This window comes from Trachypithecus francoisi, unplaced genomic scaffold, assembly GCF_009764315.1.
Source record: "Trachypithecus francoisi isolate TF-2019V2 unplaced genomic scaffold, Tfra_2.0 Lachesis_group5, whole genome shotgun sequence".
NCBI lineage: Eukaryota > Metazoa > Chordata > Mammalia > Primates > Cercopithecidae > Trachypithecus > Trachypithecus francoisi.
Window position 1 is genome coordinate 27188236 of NW_022681470.1, and position 26345 is coordinate 27214580.

The following is a 26345-nucleotide window of genomic DNA, read 5'->3' on the forward strand; positions in this document are numbered from 1 at the left end:
GGACAAAATCCAGAATGTGAAAAATTCCATAAGACAAAACACCAGATTTCTTCAGTGAATAAATGGCAAAGAAAGAGCACACGGAGGAACCCAGAGTTTACAAGAGATATGAAACAATCGCTGCATTCAATGTGTGAACCTTGTTTGGATCCTGATTCAGACAAAACAACTGATCAACTATTAAAAAATACATAAGATAATCAGAAAAACATAAAGAGGTTTGATTATATTAAGGAAATATCTTTTACTCTTCATGGATGTAAAAATATTTCACTTATTGATTTTGTTAATGATCCTTACATTTTAAAGATACTTAAGGAAACTATTTTTTTTTTTTTTTGAGACGGAGTCTCATTCTGTCTCCCAGGCTGGAGTACAACGGTATAATCTCGGCTCACTGCAACCTCCGCCCCCTGGGTTCAAGTGATTCTCCTGCCTTAGCCTCCTGAGTAGCTGGGATTACAGGTGCCTGCTACCACGCCCAGCTAATTTTTGTATTTTTAGTAGAGACGGGGTTTCACCAGGTTGGCTAGGCTGGTCTCAAGCTCCTGACCTCAAGTGATCACCCACCTCGGCCTCCCAAAGTGCTGGGATTACAGGTGTGAACCACCACACCCAGCCAAGAACACTTCTTTTAATGAGATGACATGATGTCTGGTTTGCTTCATGATAATTGAATGACAGGAGGTAAGAATACAGATGAAACAAAAGTAACTTGAGTTGATGATTAGTGAAGCTGGGGTAGGAGCAGGGAAGCTCATTGTGTTGGCCTCTACTTTTGTACATGTTAAAATTATTCATACTAAAATGTTAAAAATGTCGTTTCATATGCAAAATACAGTAATCTCCCTTATCCATGGTTTCGCTTCCTGTGGTTTCATTTACCTGCAGTCAACCATGGTCAGAAAATACGAAATGAAAAATTCCAGGAATAAACAATACACAAGTTTTAAATAGCGGCCATTCTGACTAGCATGATGAAATAACGCAGCATCTCACTTCATCCCTTCTTCATCACAAGAAAAAAGATGAGTATAGTACAATAAGATATTTTGAAAGAGACCACATTCATGTAACTTTTATTATAGTTTATTGTTTTAATTTAGTATTTTGTCATCAGTTACTGTTATTAATTTCTTACTGTGCCTAATTTATAAATTATACTTTATGATAGTTACGTATGTATAGGAAGGAACACAGTATATATAGGGTTTGATGGTATCCATGGGTTCAGCATCCATTAGGGGTCTTGGAACGCAATCCTCACAGATAAGGGGTGATTACTTCCAATACTATGTTGAATAGGAGTGGTGAGAGAGGTCATCCTGGTCTTGATCCATTTTTCAAAGAGAATGCTTCCAGTTTTTGCCCATTCAGTATGATATTGGCTGTGGGTTTGTCATCAATAACTCTTATTATTCTGAGATACGTTCCATCAGTACCTAGTTTATTGAGAGTTTTTAGCATGAAGAGGTGCTGAATTTTGTCAAAGGCCTTTTCTGCATCTATTGAGATAATTATGTGGTTTTTGTCATTGGTTCTGTTTATGTGATGGATTCTGTTTATTGATTTGTGTATGTTGAACCAGCCTTGCATCCCAGGGATGACGCTGACTTGATCGTGGTAGATAAACATTTTGATATGCTGCTGGATTCGGTTTGCCAGTATTTTATTAAGGATTTTCGCATCAATGTTCATCAGGGATATTGGTCTAAAATTCTATTTTTTTGTTGTGTCTGCCAGGCTTTGGTATCAGGATGATGTTGGCCTCATAAAATGAGTTAGGGAGGATTCCCTCTTTTTCTATTGTTTGAAATAGTTTCAGAAGGAATGGTACCAGCTCCTCTTTGTACCTCTGGTAGAATTCGGCTGTGAGTCCTTCTGGATCTGGACTGTTTTTTTAGTTTGTAGGCTATTAATTACTGCCTCAATTTCAGAGCTTGTTATTAGTCTATTCAGGGATTTGACTTCTTCCTGGTTTAGACTTGGGAGGGTGTATGTGTCCAGGAATGTATCCATTTCTTCTAGATTTTCTAGTTTATTTGCTTAGAAGTGTTTATAGTAATCTCTAATGGTAGCTTGTATTTCTGTGGGATCAGTGGTGATATCCTCTTTATCAATATTTATTGTGTCTATTTTATTCTTGTCTTCTTTATTAGTCTGGCTAGCAAGGGGTGATTACTTATCTGAACATAGTGCAAAGCTTTTGGAAAATAATTTAAAACATTAAATTCTATAACCTAAATTGCTACAGAGCATTGTTATAAATATATCTCCAACTAAAGTGGTTATTTAAAAATCATGCTGGTATTATTATATATCTAATACTTCCTGCTCAGTTAATTCCAGTGTACACATTATTTTGATATACCACTTAGTGATTGATGTGTATTACAATTGTAATCTTATTAAATTAGAACTTGCGATGTCTGTTGTTTTCCACCTCACATTTTTACAGCCTCACCCCAGATTCAAGCCCAGGAGGCTTCCAATTACTTGGGCTGACAGTGTCTCAGCTCAAGTATGCTCTCCTTTTTCTCTCTGTCTTGGGGCTTCTCTGATGTCGCAGCGTCAGATGCCAGCATGATACAGTCAGAAGGCATCCACAGACAGCTGATCTTTAAACAATGGTGGATGAGAAACCATATGTAAACACTTTTTCAGTTGGCCTTTGAGTGAACAATTCTGAGGGACATTCTATGTGCTTCTCAAAACATCCTGCTGACATCAAGCCTTATTTACCCATAGAGTGACCAGCTTGGTGTGCACTTTTGTTTTGGCTTTGTGTCTTTTTTGGTTTACTTCCTTGGTTCTCACCCTTCTCCCTAAGACTGTCTGCCAAATAAAATGTTTTACAGAAATTATTACACACTCTGCTTTTGGAGGGGACATAGCCTAAAATAAGACAGTTTTTGAAAATTGTATTACACTTGAAGTACAAATTTTTCTCAAAGATAATGTTATAAATTCTAAAACTTATAGCTAAGACACTGGTGTTTATCACTATTCATTTGTATTCCAATACCTTACGTATAAAATAGGCCTCCATTTAAAACTTCAGACAACTATATTCAGGACAGTGTTTTCCAAATCTGAGTGCACATTATAATGATCTAAGGTGATTTCACCATACTTCCCAAAGCAATTTACAGATTCAATGCTATTTCTCTCAAATTACCAATGACATTCTTCACAGAACTAGAAAAAAACTATTTCAAAATTTATCTGGAACTGAAAAAGAGCCCAAATAGCCAATCCTAAGCAAAAAGAACAAAGCAGGAGGCATCATGCTACATAACTTATACTACAGGGCTACAGTAGCTAAAACAGCATGGAACTGGTACAAAAACAGAAACAGTCTCGATGCAGTGTCTCATGCCTGTAATCGCAACATTTTAGGAGGTCAAGGAAGGTGAGTTCAGGAGTTCAAGACCAGCCTGAACAATCTGACAAGACTCTGTACTACAAAAAAATAGCAGGGCATGGTGGCTTGTGCCTGTGGTCCCAGCTACTTGGGAGACTGAGGTGCGGGGATCACTTGAGCCTGGCGGGGCAGAGGTTGCAGCAAACCCAGATCACGCCACTGCATTCCAGGCTGGGTGACAGAGGGAAACCCTGTCTCAAAATAAAATAAAACCAAAAGCAAGAACAAAAAAACCCAGACACATAGACCCATGGAAATGAATAGAGAGCCCAGACATAAGGCTGCACACCTACAACCATCTGATCTTCGACAAAGCCAACAAAAACAAACAATGGGAAAAGAACTCCCTATTCAATAAGTGTTACTGGGATAACTGTCTAGCTACATGCAGAAGATTGAAACTGGATCCCTTCCTTACACCATATACAAAAATCAACTCAAGATGGATTAAAGACCTAAATGTAAAACCTAAAACTATTAAAACCCTGGAAGACAACCTAGGAAATACCATTCTGGACATAGGAGTGGCAAAAATTTCATGACCAAGATGCCAAAAGCAATTGCAACAAAACCGAAAATTGACAAATGGGCTCTAGTTAAACTAAACACCTCTTCAGCTGGCCTTTGAGTGAACAATTCTGAGCTTCTGCACAGCAAAAGAAACTATCAACAGAGTAAAAAGACAACAGAATGGGAGAAAACATTTGCAAACTATGCATCTGGTAAAGGTCTAATATGCACCATCTATAAGGAACTCAAATTTCCAAGAAAAACACAATAATCCCATTAAAAAGTGGGCAAAAAAGGAGAAGAGGGGCCAAGATGGCCGAATAGGAGCAGCTCTGGTCTGCAGCTCCCAGTGAGACCAATGCAGAAGGCAGGTGATTTCTGCATTTCCAACTGAGGTACCAAGTTCATCTCATTGAGACTCGTTAGGCAGTAGGTCTAACCCACAGAGGGTGAGCAGAAGCAGGATGGGGCATCGCTTCACCCTGGAAGTGCAAGGAGCTGGGGGACAGCCCTCCTCCAGCCAAGAGAAGCACGGAGGGACTGTGCTACTCAGCTGGGTTACTATGCTTTTCTCATGGATTTTGCAGTCTGCAGATCAGGATATTCCCTCATGTGCCTACACCACCAGGACCCTGGGTTTAAAGCATAAAATTGGGCAGCTATTTGGGCAGACACCAAGCTAGCTGCAGGAGTTGTTTTCCATACCCCAGTGGAGCCTGGAACCCCAGCAAGACAGAACCATTCAATCCCCTGGAAAAGGGGCTGAAGCAAGGGAGCCAAGTGGTCTCACTCAGCAGGTCCCACTCCCACAGAGGCTGAAGTCAACCTGGGACAGTCAAGTTTGGTGGGGGAAGGGGTGTCCACCATTACTGAGGCTTTGGTAGGCAGTTTGACAGTGCTAAGGAGGCTGGGAGGTCTGGACTGGGTGGAATTCACCACAGAACAGCAAACTGGCTGTGGCCAGACTGCTTCTCCAGATTCCTCCTCACTGGGCAGGGCATATCTGAAGGAAAGGTAACAGCACCAGTCAGGGGCTTACAGACAAAACCCCCATCTTCCTGGGACAGAGCACCTGGGGAAGGGTGATTTAATCTTTCCTGCCTGCCAGCTCTGAAGAGAGCAGCTGATCCTGACAAGAGGGATTCTCCCAGCACAGGGTACCAGCTCTGCTAAGGGACAGATTGCCTCCTCAAGTGTATCTCTGACCCCCATGCTTCCTGACTGGGAGAGACCCCCCAGCAGGGGTCGACAGACACCTCATACAGGAGAGCTCCGGCTGGCATCAGGCCAGTGCTCTTCTGGGATGAAGCTTCCAGAGGAAGGAGTGGGCAGCAATATTTGCTGTTCTGCAGCTTGCACTGGTGATACCCAGGTGAACGGGGTCTGGAGTGGACCTCCAGCAAACTGCAACAGACCTGCAGAAAAGGGGCCTGACTGTTAGAAGAAAAACTAACAAACAGAAAGCAACAGCATCAACATCAACATAAAGGACCCCCACAAAAAAAAACCCCATTCAAAAATCATCAGCCTCAAAGATCAAAGGTAGATAAACCCATGAAGATGAGGAAAAACCAGTGCAAAAATGCAGAAAATTCCAAAAACAGGAATGCGTATTGTCTTCTAAATGATCACAACTCCTCTCCAGCATGGGCATAAAACTGGACAGAGAATGAGATTGATAAATTGACAAAAGTAGGCTTCAGAAGGTGGGTAATAACAAGCGTCTCTGAGCTAAAGGATCATGTTCTAACCCGATGCAAGGAAGCTAAGAACCTTGGTAGAAGGTACAGGAACTGCTAACTAGAATAACCAGTTTAGAGATGAACAAAAATGACCTGATGGAGCTGAAAAACATAGCATGAAAACTTTGTGAAGCTTACCCAAGTATCAATAGCAGAACTGATCAAGCAGAAGAAAGGATATCAGAGATTGAAGATCAACTTACTGAAATAAGGCAAGATTAGAGAAAAAAGAATGAAAAGGAATGAACAAAGCCTCCAAGAAATACGGGACTATGTAAAAAGACTGAAACTATGACTGATTGGTGTACCTGAAAGTGATGGGGAGAATGGAACCAAGTTGGAAAATATACTTCAGGATATTATGTAGGAGAACTTCCCCAACCTAGCAAGACAGATCAACATTCAAATTCAGGAAATACAGAGAATACCACTAAGATACTCCTCAAGAAGAGCAATGCCAAGACACCTAATCATCAGATACTCCAAGGTTGAAATGAAGGAAAAAAAGTTAAGGGCAGCCAGAGAGAAAGGTCAGGCTACCCACAAGGGGAAGCCTATCAGAATAACAGCAGATCTCTCTGCAGAAATGCTACAAGCCAGAAGAGAGTGGGGACCAATATTCAACATAATTAAAGAAAAGAATTTTCAACCCAGAATTTTATATCCAGCCAAACTAAGCTTCAAAAGTGAAGGCGAAATAAAATCCTTCACAGACAAGCAAATGCTGAGGGATTTTGTCACCACCAGGCCTGCCTTGCAAGAGCTCCTGAAGGAAGCAGTAAATATGAAAAGGAAAAACTGGAACCAGCCACTCAAAAATGCACAAAAATATAAAAACCAATGACAATATGAAAAAACTGCATCAACTAATGTGCAAAATAACCAGCTAGTATCATGATGAAAGGATCAAATTCACACATAACATGAACCTTAAATGTAAAAAGGCTAAGTGACCCCAATTAAAAGACACAGACTGGAAAATTGGATAGAGTCAACATCCATTGGTGTGCTGTATTCAGGAGATCCATCTCACGTGCAAAGACACATATAGGCTCAAAATAAAGGGATGGAGGAATATTTACCAAGCAAATGGAAAGAAAAAAAAAATCAGGGATTGCAATCCTAGTCTCAGATAAAACAGACTCTAAACCAACAAAGATCAAAAAAGACAAAGAAGGGCATTACATAATGGTAAAGGGATCAATGCAACAAGAAGAGCTAACTATCCTAAATATATATGTTCCCAAATACAGGAGCACCCAGATTCATAAAACAAGTTCTTAGAGACCTACAAAGAGACTTAGACTCCCACACCATAATAATGGGGGCTTTAACACTCCACTATCAATATTAGCTCAACAAGACAGAAAATTAACAAGGTTATTCAGGATTTGAACTCAGCTGTGGAATAAGTGGACCTAATAGACATCTACAGAACTCTCCACCTCAAATCAACAGAATATACATTCTTTTCAGCACCATATTGCACTTATTGTAAAATTGACCACATAATTGGAAGTAAAACACTCTGCAGCAAATGCACAAGAATGGAAATCATAACAAACAGTCTCTCAGACAACAGTGCAATCAAATTAGAACTCAGGATTAAGAAACTCACTCAAAACCATACAACTACATGGAAACTGAACAACCTGGTCCTGAATGACTACTGGGTAAATAATGAAATTAAGGCAGAAACAAAGAAGTTCTTTGAAACCAATGATAACAAGGAGGCAACATACCAGAATATCTGGGACACAGCTAAAGCAGTGTTAACAGGTAAATTTATAGCACTAAATGCCTACATCAGAAAGCTGGAAAGATCTAAAATCAACACCGTAACATCACAATTAAAAGAACTAGAGAAACAAGAGCAAACAAATTCAAAAGCTAGCAGAAGACAAGAAATACCTAAGATCAGAGAAGAAAGGAAGGAGATAGAGACATGAAAATCCTTTCAAAAAATCAATTAATCCAGGAGCTGGTTTTTTGAAAAGTTTAACAAAATAGAAAGACTGCCAGCTAGACTAATAAAGAAGAAAAAAGAGAAGAATCAAATAGACACAATAAAAAATGATAAAGGGGTATCACTACTGATCCCACAGTAATACAAACTACCGTCAGAGAATACTATAAACACCTCTACATAAATACACTAGAAAATCTAGGAGAAGTGGATAAATTCCTGGACACATCCACCCTCCCATGACAAAACCAGGAAGAAGTCGAATGCCTGAATACACCAATAACAAGCATTGAAATTGAGACAGTAATTAATAGCCTACCAACCAAAAAAAGCCCAGGACCAGATGGATTCACAACCAAATTCTACCAGAGGTGCACAGAGAAGCTGGTACCATTCCTTCTGAAAATATTCCAAACAGTAGAAAAAGAGGACTCCTCCCTAACTCATTTTATGAGGCCAGCCTCATCCTGATACTAAAACATGGCAGAGACACAACAAAAAAAGAAAATTTCAGGCCAATATCCCTGATGAACATTGATGCAAAAGTCCGCAATAAAATACTGGCAAACCAAACTCAGCAGCACATCCAAAACTTATCCACCATGATCAAGTCTCCTTCATCCCTGGGATGCAAGACAGATTCAACCTACACAAATCAATAAGCAGAATCCATCAGATAAACAGAACCCATGACAAAAACCACACAATTATCTCAACAGATACAGAAAAGGCCTTGGATACAATTCAAAATCCCTTCATGCTAAAAATTCTCAATAAACTAGGTATTGATGGAACATATCTCAAAATAATACCAGCTATTTATGACAAACCATAGCCAATATCATATTAAATGGGCAAAAGCTAGAAGCATTCCCCTTGAAAACTGGCACAAGACAAGGATGCCCTCTCTCACCACTCCTATTCAACATAGTATTGGAAGTTCTGGCCAGGGCAATCAGGCAAGAGAAAGAAATAAAGGGTATTCAGATAGCAAGACAGGAAGTCAAATTGTCCCTGTTTGCAGATGACATGATTGTATATTTAGAAAACCTCATTGTCTCAGCCCAAAAACTCCTTAGGCTGATAAGCAGCTTCAGCAAAGTCTCAGGATACAAAACCAATGTGCAAAAATCACAAGCATTCTTATACACCAATAACAGAAAAACAGAGAGCCAATTCATGAGTGAACTGCCATTCACAATCACTACAAAGAATATAAAACACCTAGGAATATAACTTACAAGGGATGTGAAAGACCTCTTCAAGGAGCACTACGAACCACTGCTCAAGGAAATAAGAAAGGACACAAACAAATGGAAAAACATTCCATGCTTATGGATAGGAAGAATCAATATCGTGAAAATAGCCATACTGCCCAAAGTAATTTATAGACTCAATGCTATTTCCATCAAGCTACTGTTGACTTTCTTCACAGAATTAGAAAAAACTGCTTTAAATTTCATATGCAGCCAAAGAAAAGCCAATATAGTCAAGACACTCCTAAGCAAAAGAACAAAGATGGAGGCATCAGACTACCTGACTTCAAACTATACTACAAGATTACAGTAACCAAAACAGCATGGTACTGATACTAAAACAAATATATAGACCAATGGAACAGAACAGAGACCTCAGAAATAACACCACACATCTACAACCATCTGATCTTTGACAAACCTGACAAAAACAAGCAATAGGGAAAGGATTCCCTATTTAATAAACGGTGCTGAGAAAACTGGCTAGCCATACACAGAAAACAGAAACTGGATCCCTTCCTTATGCCTTATACAAAAATTAACTCAAGATGGATTAAAGTCTTAAATGTAAAACCCCAAACCATGAAAACTCTAAAAGAACACCTAGGCAATACCATTCAGGACATAGGCATGGGCAAAGACTTCATGACTAAAACACCAAAAACAATGGCAACGAAATCCAAAATTAACAAATGGAATCTAATCAAACTAAAGAACTTCTGCACAGCCAAAGAAACTATCATCAGAGTGAACAGGCAACCTACAAAATGGGAGAAAATTTTTGCAATCTACCCATCTGATAAAAGTCTAACATCCAGAATCTACAAGGAACTTCAAGAAATTTACAAGAAAAAAATAAACAGCCCCATCAAAAACTGGGCCAAGAATCTGAACAGACATTTCTCAAAAGAAGACATTTATGTGGCCGACAAACATGAAAAAAAAAAAAAAAGCTCATCATCACTGGTCATTAGAGAAATGCAAGTCAAAATTGCAATGAGATACCATCTCACATCAGTTAGAATGGCAATTATTTAAAAGTCAGGAAACAGATGCTGGAGAGGATGTGGTGAAATAGGAGCACTTTTACACTGTTCATGGGAATGTAAATTATTTCAACCATTGTGGAAGACAGTGTGGCAATTCCTCAAGAATCTAGAACCAGAAATACCTTTAGACCCAGCAATCCCATTACTAGGTATATACCCAAAGGATTATAAATCATTCTACTTTAAAGACACGTGTACACATATGTTTATTGCAGCACTATTTATAGTAGCAAAGACTTGGGGAACCAATCCAAATGCCCATCAATGATAGACTGGATAAAGAATATGTGACACATATATACCATGGAATACTATGCAGCCATAAAAAGGAATAAGTTCATGTCTTTGCAGGGACATGGATGAAACTGGAAGCCATTATTCTCAGCAAACTAACACAGGAAGAACCAAACACCACATGTTCTCACTTGTAAGTGGGAGTTGAACAATGAAAAGACATGGACACAGGGAGGGGAACATCGCACACTGGGGCCTGTTGGGGGGCAGGGGACAAGAGGAGGGAGAGCATTAAGACAAATACCTAATGCATGTGGGGCTTAAAACGAAGATGACGGTTTAATGGGTGCAGCAAACCACCATGGCACATGTATACCTATGCAACACACCTGCACATTCTGCCCATATATCCCAAAACTTAAAATAAGATTTTTAAAAAGTGGACAAAAGACATGAAAAGACACTTTTTAAAAGAAGACTTATATGCAGCCAGCAAGCATATGAAAAAAAGCTCAATATTACTGATTATTAGAGAAATGCACATCAAAACCACAATGAGATACCATGTCACACCAGTCAGAATGGCTATCAAAAAGTCAAGACCGGGTGCGATGGCTCATACCTGTAATCCAAACACTTTGGGAGGCCAAGGCGGGTAGATCATGAGGTCAAGAGATCAAGACCATCCTGGCCAACATGGTAAAATGCTCTACTAAAAATGCAAAAATTAGCTGGGCCTGGTGGCGCACGCATGTAGTCCCAGCTACTCGGGAGGGTGAGGCAGAATAATCACTTGAACGCGAGATGTGGAGGTTGCAGTGAGCCAAGATGACACCACTGCACTCCAGCCTGGTGACAGAATGAGGCTCTGTCAAAAAATAAAATAATAAAAATAATAAAAAATAAAAAAATAAAAAAAGTCAAAAATAACACATGCTGGCAAGGTTTTGGAGAAAAGGGAATCTTTATACACTGTCAGGAGGAGTGTAAATTAATTCAACCATTGTGGAAGGCACTGTGGCAATTTCTCAAAGACCTAAAAACAGAACTACCATTCAATCCAGCAATCCCATTTCTGGGCATATACCCAAAGGAATATAAATCATTCTGCTATAAAGACACATGCACGTCTATGTTCACTGCAGCACTATTCACAATAGCAAAGACATGGAGTTAACCTGAATGTCCATCAATGGTGGACTGGACAAAGAAAACATACTGCATATACACCATGAAATACTACACAGCCATAAAAAATGAATGAGATCATGTCTTTTGCAGCAACACAAATAGAGCTGGAGAGCATTAGTCTAACTAAACTTACACAGTAACAGAAAACCACATACCACGTGTTCTCACTTGTAAGTGGGAGCTAAACATTGAGTGTATATGATCACAAAGAAGAGAACAACAGACACCAGAACCTACTTGAGGATGGAGGGTGAGAGGAGGGTAAGGATTGAAAAAGTACCTATCAAGTATTATGCTTCTTTCCTGCATGATGGAATAATCTGCACATCACACCCTCACGACACGAGTTTACCTATATAACAAACCTGCACATGTACCCCGAACCTAAATTATAAGTTTAAAAAAAAACACAAATTATTTTTGAAAGTGTTATATTAATAATAATGATAATAATAATAATAATCCAGGTGATTCTGATGCTCAGGCAAATTTGAGAATCACCCATCTAGAAGACTATATACTAGGGAAGAGTATCTCCTGAGATTCACAGGAAAAATTATCTTGCCTTCAGGTGAGATTATAATCCATTTTTTTCTGGGTTGGTTTAGATATTAAGGACACAGAATCTACTACATCTTTTAAACATAGAAGATTCTTCTTTATAGCTATTTTGAATCCTTTATGTCACAGTTTAAGATTTTTCTTCTGTTTCATCCTGAAGAAAAGTGAAAAACAGTTTGGATATTTCGTGTCAAAATATAAAGTCTGTATGCTGTTAAATCTCCTTTGATTATTTTTCTAGGTTAGAAAGTCCCTTTCCCTTTCATCTTTCCTCATGTCTCATTTTGCAGCTCTTTACATCATCCTTATAGGTCCAAACCCCTCTTCATGTACTTACAAAATTGAACCCATTTTTCAAACCCTAAAAAAGGTCTGAACAATACTTTAAAAAACTTTTCTAGTAAAATTTCAAGGTTAAGAGTCATGAACAGAAATAGTTATATGTCTTGAAACTGAACAATTCCATTCCATTTATCCAGGATCATCAAGGGGTAACTAAGGCACTTGGAACCAGATCCCTGCTCTGTGAGATACTTGTGATAGAACATAGCAGTTGTTCTCAAACTTTAACATGCATCAGAATTGCCTGGGAGGACTTGTTATATACGGATTGCTGGGACTGATCAACCTTCAGAATTCCTAATTCAGCATATCTGGCTGGAACCTGAGAATTTATATTTCTAATCTGTTTCTAGGTGATGCTGCTGCTGCTGCTGGTCCAGAGACCACACATGAGAACCACTGGACTAGGGAGATTTGTACATCATAGACACATTGGTTTCCCTTGACACAGAATGGATCTCAGAAGTCAAGTGTAATTTTGCAGATTTGGACACTGGGGTTTAAGGAAGCCAAGTGACATTGCTTGAGGCCATGAAGCAGAACCAAAAGCTCTCTGCTCCCATCTCAGAGCTTGCTGATTCTACATTACTCTGCTGAGCCAGTCCCTGTGCCCATGACTCCCATCGTCCCAATAATGTTTGAGGTCTATTAATGTTTCCAAAAGTTAAAGATAGGTCTTTGACTTATCAAAAAATAATATTAACCATTCTGCATAAAAATCTTTCTAAACTGTATTATATTCTTCTGGACCTCACATAGAGTATGTAGGACATACTTGAACCCATTTTTTTTTTTTTTTTTCAGTGAGTGGTCACTACTGTGGTGGGAAGAGTAGGTTTGGTAGGGGAAAGGCAGATACCAAGAGCTCATTCTGGACATATTAAGTTTGAGATGTACATTAGGTGTCTAAGTTAAAATACAAGTAAGAGCTAGAGAATATTGATCTGGAGCTCAGGGGAAAAGTCTAGACTAGAGATATTAATCTGTAAGTCATTAGGACATAAATACATTTTAAAGACCTTTGTTGTACTACATTATCTAAACTCTGAGAAGAGGTAGAGAGGAGAAGAAATACAAGGACCAAGTCCTTAGGGTACTCCAACACTTAAAGACTGGAAAAATGAGGAATTAACAAAGACCAAGAAGGTAAAGTCAGAGAAACCAATCTAACCAAACCAATATGAGAGCAGGTTGGATTTATAGTACAGCTGCAGATAGTGTATAAATACAAAATTGCCAGACCTTGGGGCTTCAATTCAGATTACATCTATTTTCTCAATGAAATAGGAAGCAAGTCAATGAACAAGAATATAAATCTGAAATGAGACTAATCAGTATGGCTGTGTGTTTTTCTCCAGCCGTATTCAGTTGTATGGGGGCAGGCAGGGACTAGACAGTTATGTTCAACTTTCTAAGTTAAATCTAGGAAAATATAGGAAAGTAGTTGATAGACAAGGGCATTAAGGATGTTTGCCAGGGAATTATTAAAATTTAATGATGTAACTAAAGCTGGTTTAAGAGTGAAGTAAAGACAGAAGAGGTTAGGGGGAATGAAAAGGTGGTAGAATCAATGATTCTCCCCTCTGAGCCTCAGTTTTCTCATTTGCAAAATGAAGTTGCCTAAAACTACTTCTTCCTCTAGACCATAAGCCTCCTAAAGGTTAGGGCCATGTTTTATATATTTTGGCACATCTATTGCCTAATGTAGTATTTGGATTATAAAAGATGTTCAATACTTTTAAAAAGTCACTAAGTGAGTGAGAATCTTAGAAAAAAAGGTAAGTATTTTAATAAACAGCAAAACTACATGCAAATGAAGTAAACAGCAAACAATGTCAAGCAACAAATGGTACTCCAAGCTCTATTTTTAGAGAGGGAATACAATTGATTCTGTGAGGCATTTAATATAAGGTAAAAGAATGAGGTCATGTGGGAAAAGGCTAGAGTGCTACATGAAGGTACATATGGAGCCAGCACACTCCTGAGCATATTTCCCATTTCTCCAAATATCATGTGTGGTAAACTGAACCATGACCCCCCAAGAGGCCTTCATCCTAATCCCTGGTGCCTGTGAATATTACCTTATATGGCAAAAGAGACTTTGCAGGTGTGATTACATTAAATATCTTGAGATAAAGATGTTATGCTGGATTATCCAAGTGGGCCCAATGTTATCATAGGGATTCTTTTAAGAGGGAGGCAGGAGATGAGGGAGACCAAAAGTGATGTGGTAACAGATGAAGAAGGATAGAGAGAAAGGGATTTGAAGATACTGTGCAGCTGGCTTTGAAGATATAGAAACATAGCCATGAACCCAAGGATGTAAATGGCCTCTAGAAGGTGGAGGACACCAGGAAATGAATTCTCCCCTAGAGCCTGCAGAAAGAACCAATCCTGCTGGCACCTTGACTTTAACTCAATTAAAATTTATTTCAAACTTCTGGCCTCCAGAACGATAAGATAATAAATCTTCATTGTCTTTGTGGTGATTTGTTACAATGGCAATAGGAAACCAACATGCATGTTTTCATGTAGAATTTAAAAGAGAATTAATGAAAATTTAATTAAAAATAAAGATCAATATATGTGATTCTCTTGCCAGTGTACTACAAATGCCAACTGGTTTTAGCAAATGCAGTTATTTGACTGAGGATAGTTTTGAGGTAGAAGACACTTTGGGAGTGGAATAAAAATTATTCTTCACATTTTAGGGTAGAGGAAACATGATTAGGTAGTTGATAAAACTCTCCAGGGCCACTCAAATATAAAGTTTCTTGCCTTTTTTCACTACTTCCTCATGGGATCAGGTGATTTTCTCCTACAGTGCACTTTGGGACAACAACCCTTTTTCTTTATCTTTCACGCATTCTCTTGTTCTCTAACAGGCCATCTCAAAACTGTTTAGGTGGCAAGGACATTAATGACTATTTTGTTATACAAATTACACCTTTGAAAGTAGATAACATTTCACAACTTAGCATATTAATCAGGTTCTCCCAGCCCCCTCTGATTCAGTTCCACTCTGCTGGACTGTGCCATTTTTAATCCTATTGCTCTCTACTAAACACTAGACAAATCCTTGAGTTGGTGGAAGATGAATGAAAGAAAACATGATGAACCAACTGAAGCAGAAAAAGTGATCAAAGAAAAGAGCACCCCAGGCCTAAAAAATCACAGTCCTCTCTATAGACCTAATTGAAAGTACGTGATTCAAAATTGCTGTTGCTCAAAATGAACAAGCTAGTCTCAGGAGCTTTCCTAATGACTTTGCCATCTGGGAAGGCAGAGAACTTAAAAGATAATTATTTTGGGGGTGGGGGGCTAGCACAAGATTACAAGAATATTAAATGTAAACAAAAAGCTTTGGCCATAGCAAACACTGAAAAACTGTCCACAGGAATAGCTCACCTAAAATCCAGTTAAAACAGTATAAGGCCCCTTATTTAATTGCCCTTAAATAGGAAGTCCAATCCCTAAAATGTATGCCTAAGGGTGACAGAACTCTTCACTGAAACTTCTGCTGTAAGGAATCGTAAGTCACTCTGCGGATCCCAGAGCAAGGAGATCACCTAGTATATGAGCTCCCCTCTAGAACTCACTTATACTGGGAAATGGATTAGGATGGTGATGTAGCTTTGAAAACCCCTGCTTACTGTGAGAAACACTTAAGCTGGTTAGGAGACAGTCAGGACTACTTACCACTCACAAGGAGACAACCAGAGAAATTTAAATAAATGCTTTCAAATACATTAAGGACCCACAAGCCTCAATAGAAAGTAATAAAGACAACATGTAGAATTTTTGCTATCCATTCCTTGAAATGATAAAGTGATAGTTACTCCTTTTATAATAATTTAGATTCAGGTCAACTCCATAGTATCAAGTCATGAATATTCTGTAACTGTGTAGAAACTACAAAAACTGAAGGAATGGTGGCCTGAATTTTTTTGGTGGGGAGCAGTATTTCTTAATTCTTCCTAGCACCTCTGTAACAAATTTTCCTTCTCTATTCAATCTGTTTCAGGGGTGAGGGTGGTAAGTAAGAATCATTTGCTTCATTGCTCTAGTAAGCCTGTGTTTAAGGAATGATGTCAAATCTGGCGTATATGCTAGAGTAGGACAAATATTTGGAGTCATTATAAGTTGTTCAAACCCTCTCAGCATCTGCTATATTGCTTTTAAATATAATGTGTCACAAGACTTGCACTTCCTACCTAGGCAGAATAATAAGGACAATATTTACCATTTTCTATGGAAAAACAATATAACCAGTCAAAATATATGAAACAATAATTTTTAAGATACTGGATATTAAGGAACAGAGAAAAATGGTCCCACAAAAACAGAAAATGAATAAGGTAAGCCCTACAATTACCTCAGATTTCTGCCTTGTGAGAGTTGCCAGTCCATAGCACATGAAGAGAGAATCCAGGTAGACTTTAGGGGACTCCCTGAGTTGAAGAGACAAAGCTAAAAGTCCAGGGAGACCAACATAGCTACAGTTCACAAGACAGAGAACCAGAAAGTACATAGCTGCACAAAGGAAGAAGTCCAAGGACTAGCAAAGTGTCCCCCTTGAGTATTCATTAGAGTACTGATCAATGCATGCATGTAAAGAAACCAACCAAGTGAGGGAAATAACTACCTGAAAAGTTTAATGATAATAGTACATGGCAATTACACAGAACTTGGAAGAGTATCTACCCTTATCACCATAGGAAAATGTCAGAATTTACAATGAATTAAAAAGAGTACATGAGAGGGTCTTGCCTCTGTGGTATGCAATAATTAGTAATAGATCAAATAATACTCTGGTCCCATGTAACAAATCTTAAAAGTTGTATACAAAAAGATAAACTGTTTCTAAGTAACCTAACTGCATCCCAAAAGAAAGCTCAAATATACTTAGAGGAATACAAAAAATATCCAGTACCCAGAAAAGTAAAATTCACAATGTCTGGCACCCAATCAAAAATTATCAGGAATGCAAAGAAGCAGGAAAATTCAATCCATGATGAGGAGAGAAAACAGTATATTGAAACTGCCACAGAACTGACACACGTGTTTGAATTAGCAGACAAGGATATAAAAACATTTACTGTAACTGCATTCCATATGTTCAGAGAATTATGTAAAAACATAAAAGAAATTTTTAAAAACCTAATCAAACTTCTAGTGATGAAAACAAAAATGTCTGCTAATAAATACACTGGATGAAATTAGAAGCAGATAGGACCTTACAGAAAGAAATATAAGTGAATTTGAATATGCATCAGTGAGCTATGGAGCAGCTTCAATCATCATTTATAGATGTATCTGAAAGACAGAAAAGGAAATGCAAAAGAGATACTTGAAGAAATAATGGTCATTTAAAAAACTGATGAAAAATGTAAACCCAGATATCCAAGAAGCTGAATTAATTCCAACTACAAAAAATATGAGGAAAAAAACTATACCTACCAAGGCAAATCATAATCTTTGTGAAGATTTTTAACTACTAATTCAGTATTCTTATATCTTATAATAAAGACTAGAACTATTCAAATTGTTTGTTTCTTCTGGAGAGAGTTTTAGTAATTTGTGTCTATCAAAAAAATTGGTTCATTTTATTTAAGTTGTTGATCTGTTGGATTCTACCAAACATGAAAGGAAGAAGTGTTGCGGGAAGTCAGGGGCCCCAAACGGAGGGACCGGCTGGAGCCGTGGCAGAGGAACATAAATTTTGAAGATTTCATTTTAATATGGACATGTATCAGTTCCCAAAATTAATACTTTTCTTACACCTGTCTTTACTGCAGTCTCTGAACATAAATTGTGAAGATTTCATGGACATTTATCAGTTCCCAAATAATGCTCATAATTTCTTACGCCTGTCTTATTTTAATCTCTTAATCCTGTTATCTTCATAAGCTGAGGATGTACATCACCTCAGGACCACTATAATTGTGTTAACTATAAAAATTGATTGTAAAACGTGTGTTTGAACAATATGAAATGAGTACACCTTAAAAAAAGAACAGAATAGCAGCGATTTTCAGGGAACAAGGGAAGACAACCATAGGGTATGACTGCCTGCGGGGTTGGGCAGAATACAGCCATATTTTTCTTCTTGAAGAGAACCTATAAACAGATGTGCAAGTAGGGAAGATATTGCTAAACTCTTTCCCAGCAAGGAATACTAATAATTAATACCCTGGGGAAGGAATGCATTCCTTGGGGGAGGTCTATAAACAGCTGCTCTGGGAGTGTCTGTCTTATGCAGTTGAGATAAGGACTGAAATATGCCTTGGTCTCCTGCAGTACCCTCAGACTTATTAGGGTGGGGAAAAAACCCCACCCTGGTGAATTTGAGGTCAGACCAGTTCTCTGCCCTCAAACCCTGTTTTCTGTTGTTTAAGATGTTTATCAAGACAATATGTGCACAGCTGAACATAGGCATTTATCAGGAGTTTTTGATTTCACCCTTTTCTTTGTGATCTTTGCTTTGCTCTTTGCCTTGTGATCTTTATTGGCCTCAGAAGCATGTGATGTTTGTTCTCCTTTTTGCCCTTTGAAGGATGTGATCTTTGTGACCTACTGCCTGTTCATACATGCCCTCCTCTTTTGAAGTCCTTAATAAAACCTGCTGGTTTTACAGATCAGGTGGGCATCATGGACCTACCAATATGTGATGTCACTCCCGGTGGCCCAGATGTAAAATTCCTCTCTTTGTACTCTTTCTCCTTATTTCTCAGACCAGCTGACACTTAGGGAAAATAAAAAGGACCTACATTGAAATATTGGGGGTGGGTTCCCCCATAAAAGAAGTAATACCAATTCTGTACAAACTCTTTTAGAAAAATTAAAGAGAAAAGAATATTTCCCAATTTATTATTTGGTTTTAGTATTATTAGGATTCCAATCCAGAAAAAAAGACATAAAGAAAGATAATGATAAATCTAATATTTATAAACAAAGATGCAAAAATTCTAAACAATACTTTATTCAAGCAAATGCAACAATACAAAACAAAAAAATATATACCATGAACAAGTGGGGTTTGCTCCATGAATGCAAGGTTGGTTTAACATAAAAAATCAATTTGTGTAGTTCACCATATTAAACTATAAAAACTAAACCATATATCACATGAATAGATTCAGGAAAGGCACATGTCAATATCCACATCCATTAATAATCAAAACTCTCAATAAACTAGGAACAGAAGGAAACTTTCTTTACTTGAAAAAGGGAATCTATGAAAGATATATTGCTAACATCATCTTTAATGGTGAAAAATTAGATGTCTTCCCCTTAAGTAACAGAAGATAATAAAAATACCCACTCTACTGCTTCTCTCTATCATTATACTGGAGGCTCTACCTAGTCAGTGAAACCTGGTAAGAACAATAAATGAAAGTTATCTAGATGGAAAGGAAAAACTAAAACTGTATTTGTTTACAGATAATATGGCAATCTATGAAGAGAGTCATATGGAATTTATGAAAATGCTACTAGAACTAATAAGTGAGTTTAGCAAGATTATAGTATACAAGATTAAAAAACAAAAATAAATGGTATTTCTATATACTAGAAACAAGAAATAAATTGAAATAAAAAATATCATTTACAATAGCATCAGAAAGTATGAACTACTGGAGGATACAGCTGACAAAAGATTTACAAAATCTATACACTAAAAGCTATAAAATGTTGCTGAAATTAAAGAAGACCCAAGGAAATGGAGAGAGAGATTGTATTTGTGAGTAGAGAAAATCATAGTTAAGACATCAGATCTCCCCAAACTGATCTATAGATTCAATAGATTCAAACTCCCAGCAGGTCTTTTTAAAACAATAGAGAAGCTGAGTATAAAATTCATATGAAATTGCAAAGAACATAAAATAAACAAAACATCTTTGGAATAGAATAAAGTTTTAAAGTCAGGACTTATTTACAGCTACATAAATCATGACATTGTGGTATTTGCATAAAGATATAAAAATAAATCAATGAAAAATAATAGAGTTCAAAAATAGATACACACATATATAGACAACTGATTTTCTACAAAGATTTCCAAGGCAATTCTGCGGAGAAGGGATACTATTCAACAACTGGTTCAGGAGCAGCTGAATATTCAAATGCAAAGTATGACTATTATCATACTTTTTATCATATGTATAAACTAAAAAATGATCACAGAACTAAATGTAAATCCTAAAACTACAGAACTTTCTGAAGAAAGCAATAGGTGAAAATCTTTGTGACCTTAGATTACGCTAAGATTTCTTAGATAGGAAACCAAAAGCATGATCCGTAAAACAGGCCCCCAAAAGTGATAGATTCATGAGATTAAATATTTCTGCTCTTTGAAAGATACTGTTAAGAATATGAAAAGACAAGCCACAGAATGAGAGAAAATATTTGCAAATAATACATCTAAAAAAGAATTTGTATCCAAAATCTATAAAGAACACGTAAAAGTTAGTAATAAGAAAACAATCTAATTTTAAAAATGAGAAAAGATTTGAACACATACTTCATCAAAGATATCTGCGTGGCAAATAAGAACACAAAGAGATGCTCAGTATCATTAGTCATTAAGGAAATCCAAATTAAAACCACATCACTAGACACCTATTAGAATGTGTAACATTAAATAGACTGACCACACCCAATATTGGTGAGGAAGTGGAGGAACTAGAATAGTTGATGGAAATGTAAAATGATGCAATCGTTTTAGAAAACAGTCTGGCAGTTCCTTAAAAAGTTAAATATACACTGACCACGTTATTTCTACTCTTTCATAGAAATGAAAGCATATATGCATACAGAGACTTGTACACAAATATTCATAGCAGGTTTATTTGTAATAACCAAAAACCAGGAAACAATTCAAACATCCAGCAACAGGAGAATGGACAAGCAATGTGTGTTATAGCCATACAATGGGCTACTATTCAGAAATAAAAAGAAATGAACTCTTGATAAATGCAAAAATAAGGCTGTATTTCAAAATAATTATAATGAATGAAAGAAGCCAACAATAAGATAACATGTACTGTATAATTATATTTATATGAAACTCAAGAAAATCCAAACTAATCTATAGTAAGAGTAAAAGATCAGTGATTGCAAGGGGAAAAGGAAGAGGGAGGAGGGACTGCATGGGCGAGAGAACACTTGTGGGTGACTGACATACTGCACTCTCTTGATTATGTTGGTGGTTTCAAACATATATACATTTATCAAAGTCTATTAAATTGTGTACTTTAAATACTTGAAATTTATTTGTGTCAATTAAACTTCAGTAAAGCTTTAAAAAGATCCATTTTTCTCAATTGTTTACCTGCCTTTTTCAGTGCTGAAAATTGAACCTTAATTAAATATTTGCTTTCTGTCCCCTATTTCTCCCAGAAACTTACCTTTTGCTCAAAATTCTAAAAAAAAAGAATGACTCCACCTCACAAAGATCTTGGGGATGTTACCAGTGCCACTTAACTGTTGATTAAGAGTATTTCCAACTCTCAGTTTTATGTTTCACTAACTTTTCATATCAAGCTAAGCAAAGAGCTATAAGTTGATTATTGCAGAAATTATAATAGATATATATCTTCCTGGGGCATAAAAGCCACCAAATTACACTAATTTTTCGTGGAAGACAAAAACTTTCTGTATATTATTTCCATTCACCCATTATTCATTAATTCAAACAAGGGATAATTATTGAATGCCTACTACATGCTAGGCACTATGATATTGTTGAGTGCCTACTACATACTAGATAGGTACTATGCTCAGTATTTAGTCCTTAAAACTCTTGCGTGTAGGTAATTATTATTACCAATTTATAGATTAGCAAAGTGTGAATCATAGAGGTTAAACACATGCCAAATTTTATACTACCTAGGACACAGGAAATCTTGGAATAGTGATTTTTTTAACAAAAAAATATATAATTAAAAAATCTCTTCCTCCTAGTCATCCACAGGTCTTTCTCTGGTTCTCTGGTTTGGTAGAGATGAATATTTGTCAATTACATATTCACACACACACACACTCAGAGTTTTTTAAGGCATTTGAAATATTTTTAGTTTTGTTACTTTATTCCCATTCACCAGGACTATTTTCATTCATTTGAGACTGTAGTTTTAAGGTTGTGTCTAGCTTCCAACCTTCCCCTGTGAAGTGAAGGTCCCAAAAACATAAAGGAGCTTGGTTAGCAAGTGTCAATAATGTACTTAAAAGGAATTGGGATATAAAAGGAAATTGAAAGCTGTTATTCTTCCTGTAATAGAAGAATTGATTGAAATATTGAATTTTCATTAGAACCTTTCTTGGTAAAATGGGCTACTGCCAAAGGGTCTAAACAACTAGTGGTTTAGTGTATGGTAAATAACACTATACACTAACATAACACCTGAACAGCATGAGGTGCAGGTATTTTTCAAAGTGAAATAAGATTGGAAGCAAAGGGGTCATGCACCTTGCAGTAAGGTGAGACATCAGTTTTGCCTCATGGGCTGTTCAAAGGGACACAGCAGCTGTGAAGAAGGAGAAGCTGGACTGGAGCCACATAATATATGCCCTAATTTCATTCATGGGACAGACTAAGCACAGAGCAGATGGCCCTTTACTTTGGTGAATGATCAGAAAGGAAGTCCATGGATGCCATAGAAAACAGGAACACACAAAATGTTTTTAGGGGACCGTGTGTCAAGAAGAATTCTAGATGAGACGAGATGGTTAATTCCTTCTTCTCACCCTTAGATCAAAATTCATCAAGACATTGCAATTGGAATGAGTGGTCAGTAAAGAGACAAATAAACAATGTTAATGGTATGGAGTGAATGTCCTCTTCTTCATCAGGTTTCCTTCCTTGGCACCTAAACCTACATTCTCTCTTTTTAGAGCCTTTGTCCCTACAACTTCTACTCTCTGAAAGCCTGTCCCTGCTTCTTCTACACAATCTGAGCTTACCTGTCTGTCCTTCAGGACTCTGCTCAAATTCCATATTTCTTTAGTTTTCTCAGCCTGTAATGATTGTCCCTTCTTTATTCCCAATTTACTCATAGTTTGTATCAACCATTGTTTTTTAGCTAATAATAATATTATTTTTGTATATTCCTAGCAATGAGTAACTTGAGGTCTGAGCTATCTTTACTAAACACAATAAACTTATCCTGCCTCACACAGTAGTTAGAATACAGCAGATGTGTGACTGTCTTCTTTGTGCCAATTAAGGACATAATATAGATATATTGTCATATTTGAGACTTTTTTAAAAAAAAACAGGAAATTCTTAACCCCAGAGAACATACTGAAGTTTGAGAAACACAGCTCTCAGAGAAAAGCTTTATGGTATGCCCCAGCTATTTGGAAATTACCACAAGATTGATGCCAGGTATTTAATATCCAGTTACCAAAGGCATACAGAAAGAGGCCATTTGGATTCAATGGTGGAAATAAATACAGCAGTACCCCCTTATCCACTGTGGCCCTTTTCACAGTTTCAGTACCCATGGTCAACTAAGGTCTGAAAATAGTGAAGGGAAAATTCCGGAAATAAACAATTCATAAGGTTTAAATCACATGTCATTCTGTGTAACATGATGAAATCTCACATTGTTCCACTTTGTCCCACTCAGGATGTGAATCATCCTTTTGCTCAGCATATCCACACCTACCGACCCATTAGTCACTTAATAACCATCTGGGTCAGCAGATGGAAAAAACAGTATGTACAATTAGCCCTGCATATCCACAGGTTCTGCATCCATGGATTTAACCAACAGCAGATTGAAAATACATTTTTAAATAAAGCAATAAAAATACAGTATGACAACTATTTATATAGCATTTACATTGTGTCAGGTATTATAAGTAATCTAGAGAGGATTTAAAGTACATGGGAGGATGAGCATAGGCTATATGCAAACACTACACCATTTTACATAAGAAACTTGAGCATCTGTGGATTTTGTTATCCACAGGGGTCCTGAAACCAATACCCTGAGGATACTGAGGGATGACCATACAGGGTTTGGTACCATCCTTGGCTTCAGACACCCATTGGAGTTCTTGGAATATCCTCCACAGAGTAGAAGGGACTACTGTATCTCCAAACTAGAAGCAACTGACTTTTTTGCTTTCCTATTATTCTTGATAATGTTCTTTTATTCATTAGGACTTTCTTCAGTTGCTAGCAACAGAAATAAACTCTAACTGGCTTGTGGAAAAAGAAAATTCTTTCATTCACAAAGCTCTGGAGCATACACGAGCAATTCACACAACTGAAATGAGAGCTACAAGAATCCGAGCCTCAGGACCTTTAGCCAGAGACTCAAAGCCACAATATTTCTTCTGTCTCTGTCTGACAATTATCTCTACTTGGCTTCACTCTGCAAGCAAATTCTCTCCACAATTCTGCTAGCAGCCCCATGTTCCTATCCTCCTGTCTTGGAAATCTTAAAGAATATGTTTAGTTCCAGGGAAGGATTACGAGTGATTTTTCTTAGGTCACGTACCCATCCTAGATCCATTCACTGTAACTAATGAAGTGGAATACTATAGATAGACCTGAGCTACCCACCTTTCCACCCTTTAGCCAGGGAACAATATTTGTAACAGGAAAGGAGGAACAGAAAGTTTATTATTCCAAGAAAAATAATAATTTTCACGGTTCACTGTGAGTGTGGCATGCATTGTTGGATGATAGGTAAGAGAGTTCAAATTGAGAGGGATCTGTGAAATTGTTGAAATGAAGGAAGCACTTTTACTTATACAAGCCTTTATCAAAATGTTCTCCTTTGAGCCAGGCTGGGGACATTGCACTGCTGTCTTCCTGGATGTCACCTCCATATGGAGGACAATAAAATTTCCCAAGATTCTGTGAGCGATGTGAGTCTCTAAGTTATCCTGAAACCCCTAGAATCCAAACCTATTAAGGAACAAGGTGAAGTAATTTTGTTAGTGATGCCTGACGACAGCTTATCACGATGATTCCAGAAAGAAATATGTGTCACTACCTTGAAGGTGCTGTAAGTCCTGCAGAACTGACACACACGTCACGTGAAGAGCACTAAGGAAACAAGTATCATGGGGCACCATTCCCTTTGATTTGTCACACTGATTTCATATCTACTGAAGAAAGTATAAAGGTAAATCCAGGGAACAGTCTTATTTTTCTTTGTTCTCATTTCCTGAAAAACTTGTTGCCACCATCGCATTAAAAGATGGCAGAAATTCTAGAGAAAGTATAAATTTCTTCACAAAATACTAAGATACTTCTGTTTTTCAAATTTCTTTTTGCAAAGATAAAATTCATTCCAAACTGATTGAATATCATTCCTGAGAACATTAATACATCTGTAGGTACATCACCGTAATTTGTATCTGAAAAATGGGCATCTGATTATGTTTGTTTATAAGTATATACAAGAAAAAACAACTAGGAAATTCTGTCTTGCATTTCATTGGGGACCAACTCGCTGCTTTGAAGAAGCACCTTAACTATACTATACAGCCCCTGTATTGTCTGTTACTCTGCTTCTTGGTTTCCTGGATAGAATCTGTAGCTCACGCTAAATTATTACATTTTTAACTGTGCTATAAGCATCAGTTTGTCAGTTGAGATAGTTTTCCAGCCTCTAGACACATGTTCAAAGTAAAAACAGGCTGGGGGGAATTGTCTATTATGGGTTTACTCTTACCTGAATGGGTCTCCCAGGAATGGATTACTTTGCTGTTTAGCATTCCTCTTTGGGGTCTATTTTCAGAGGGTTCTCAATCAGGCTTCCTTTATTCTCTCAGTAACCCAGAGTTTTCCAAGGTTTCTATACAGAGCTTTCAACTTTGTTAGTTTCTAAGAAAGTTTAATGCCTACCCACCACCTGCATCTTTTCCCACTGGGTCTTTGCACCAGGAGACAGATGCAGTGTTAAATAACTACTCCATATATCAAACAATGACCCATCCTTGGAACTCTCCAGTGCTCTAAATCACAGACTACACTGAGCAACAGGTAAATGGCCACATTTTTCTTCATTAGTCAATATGAATAAAAGGAATGTCTCATTTAGGAAAAGT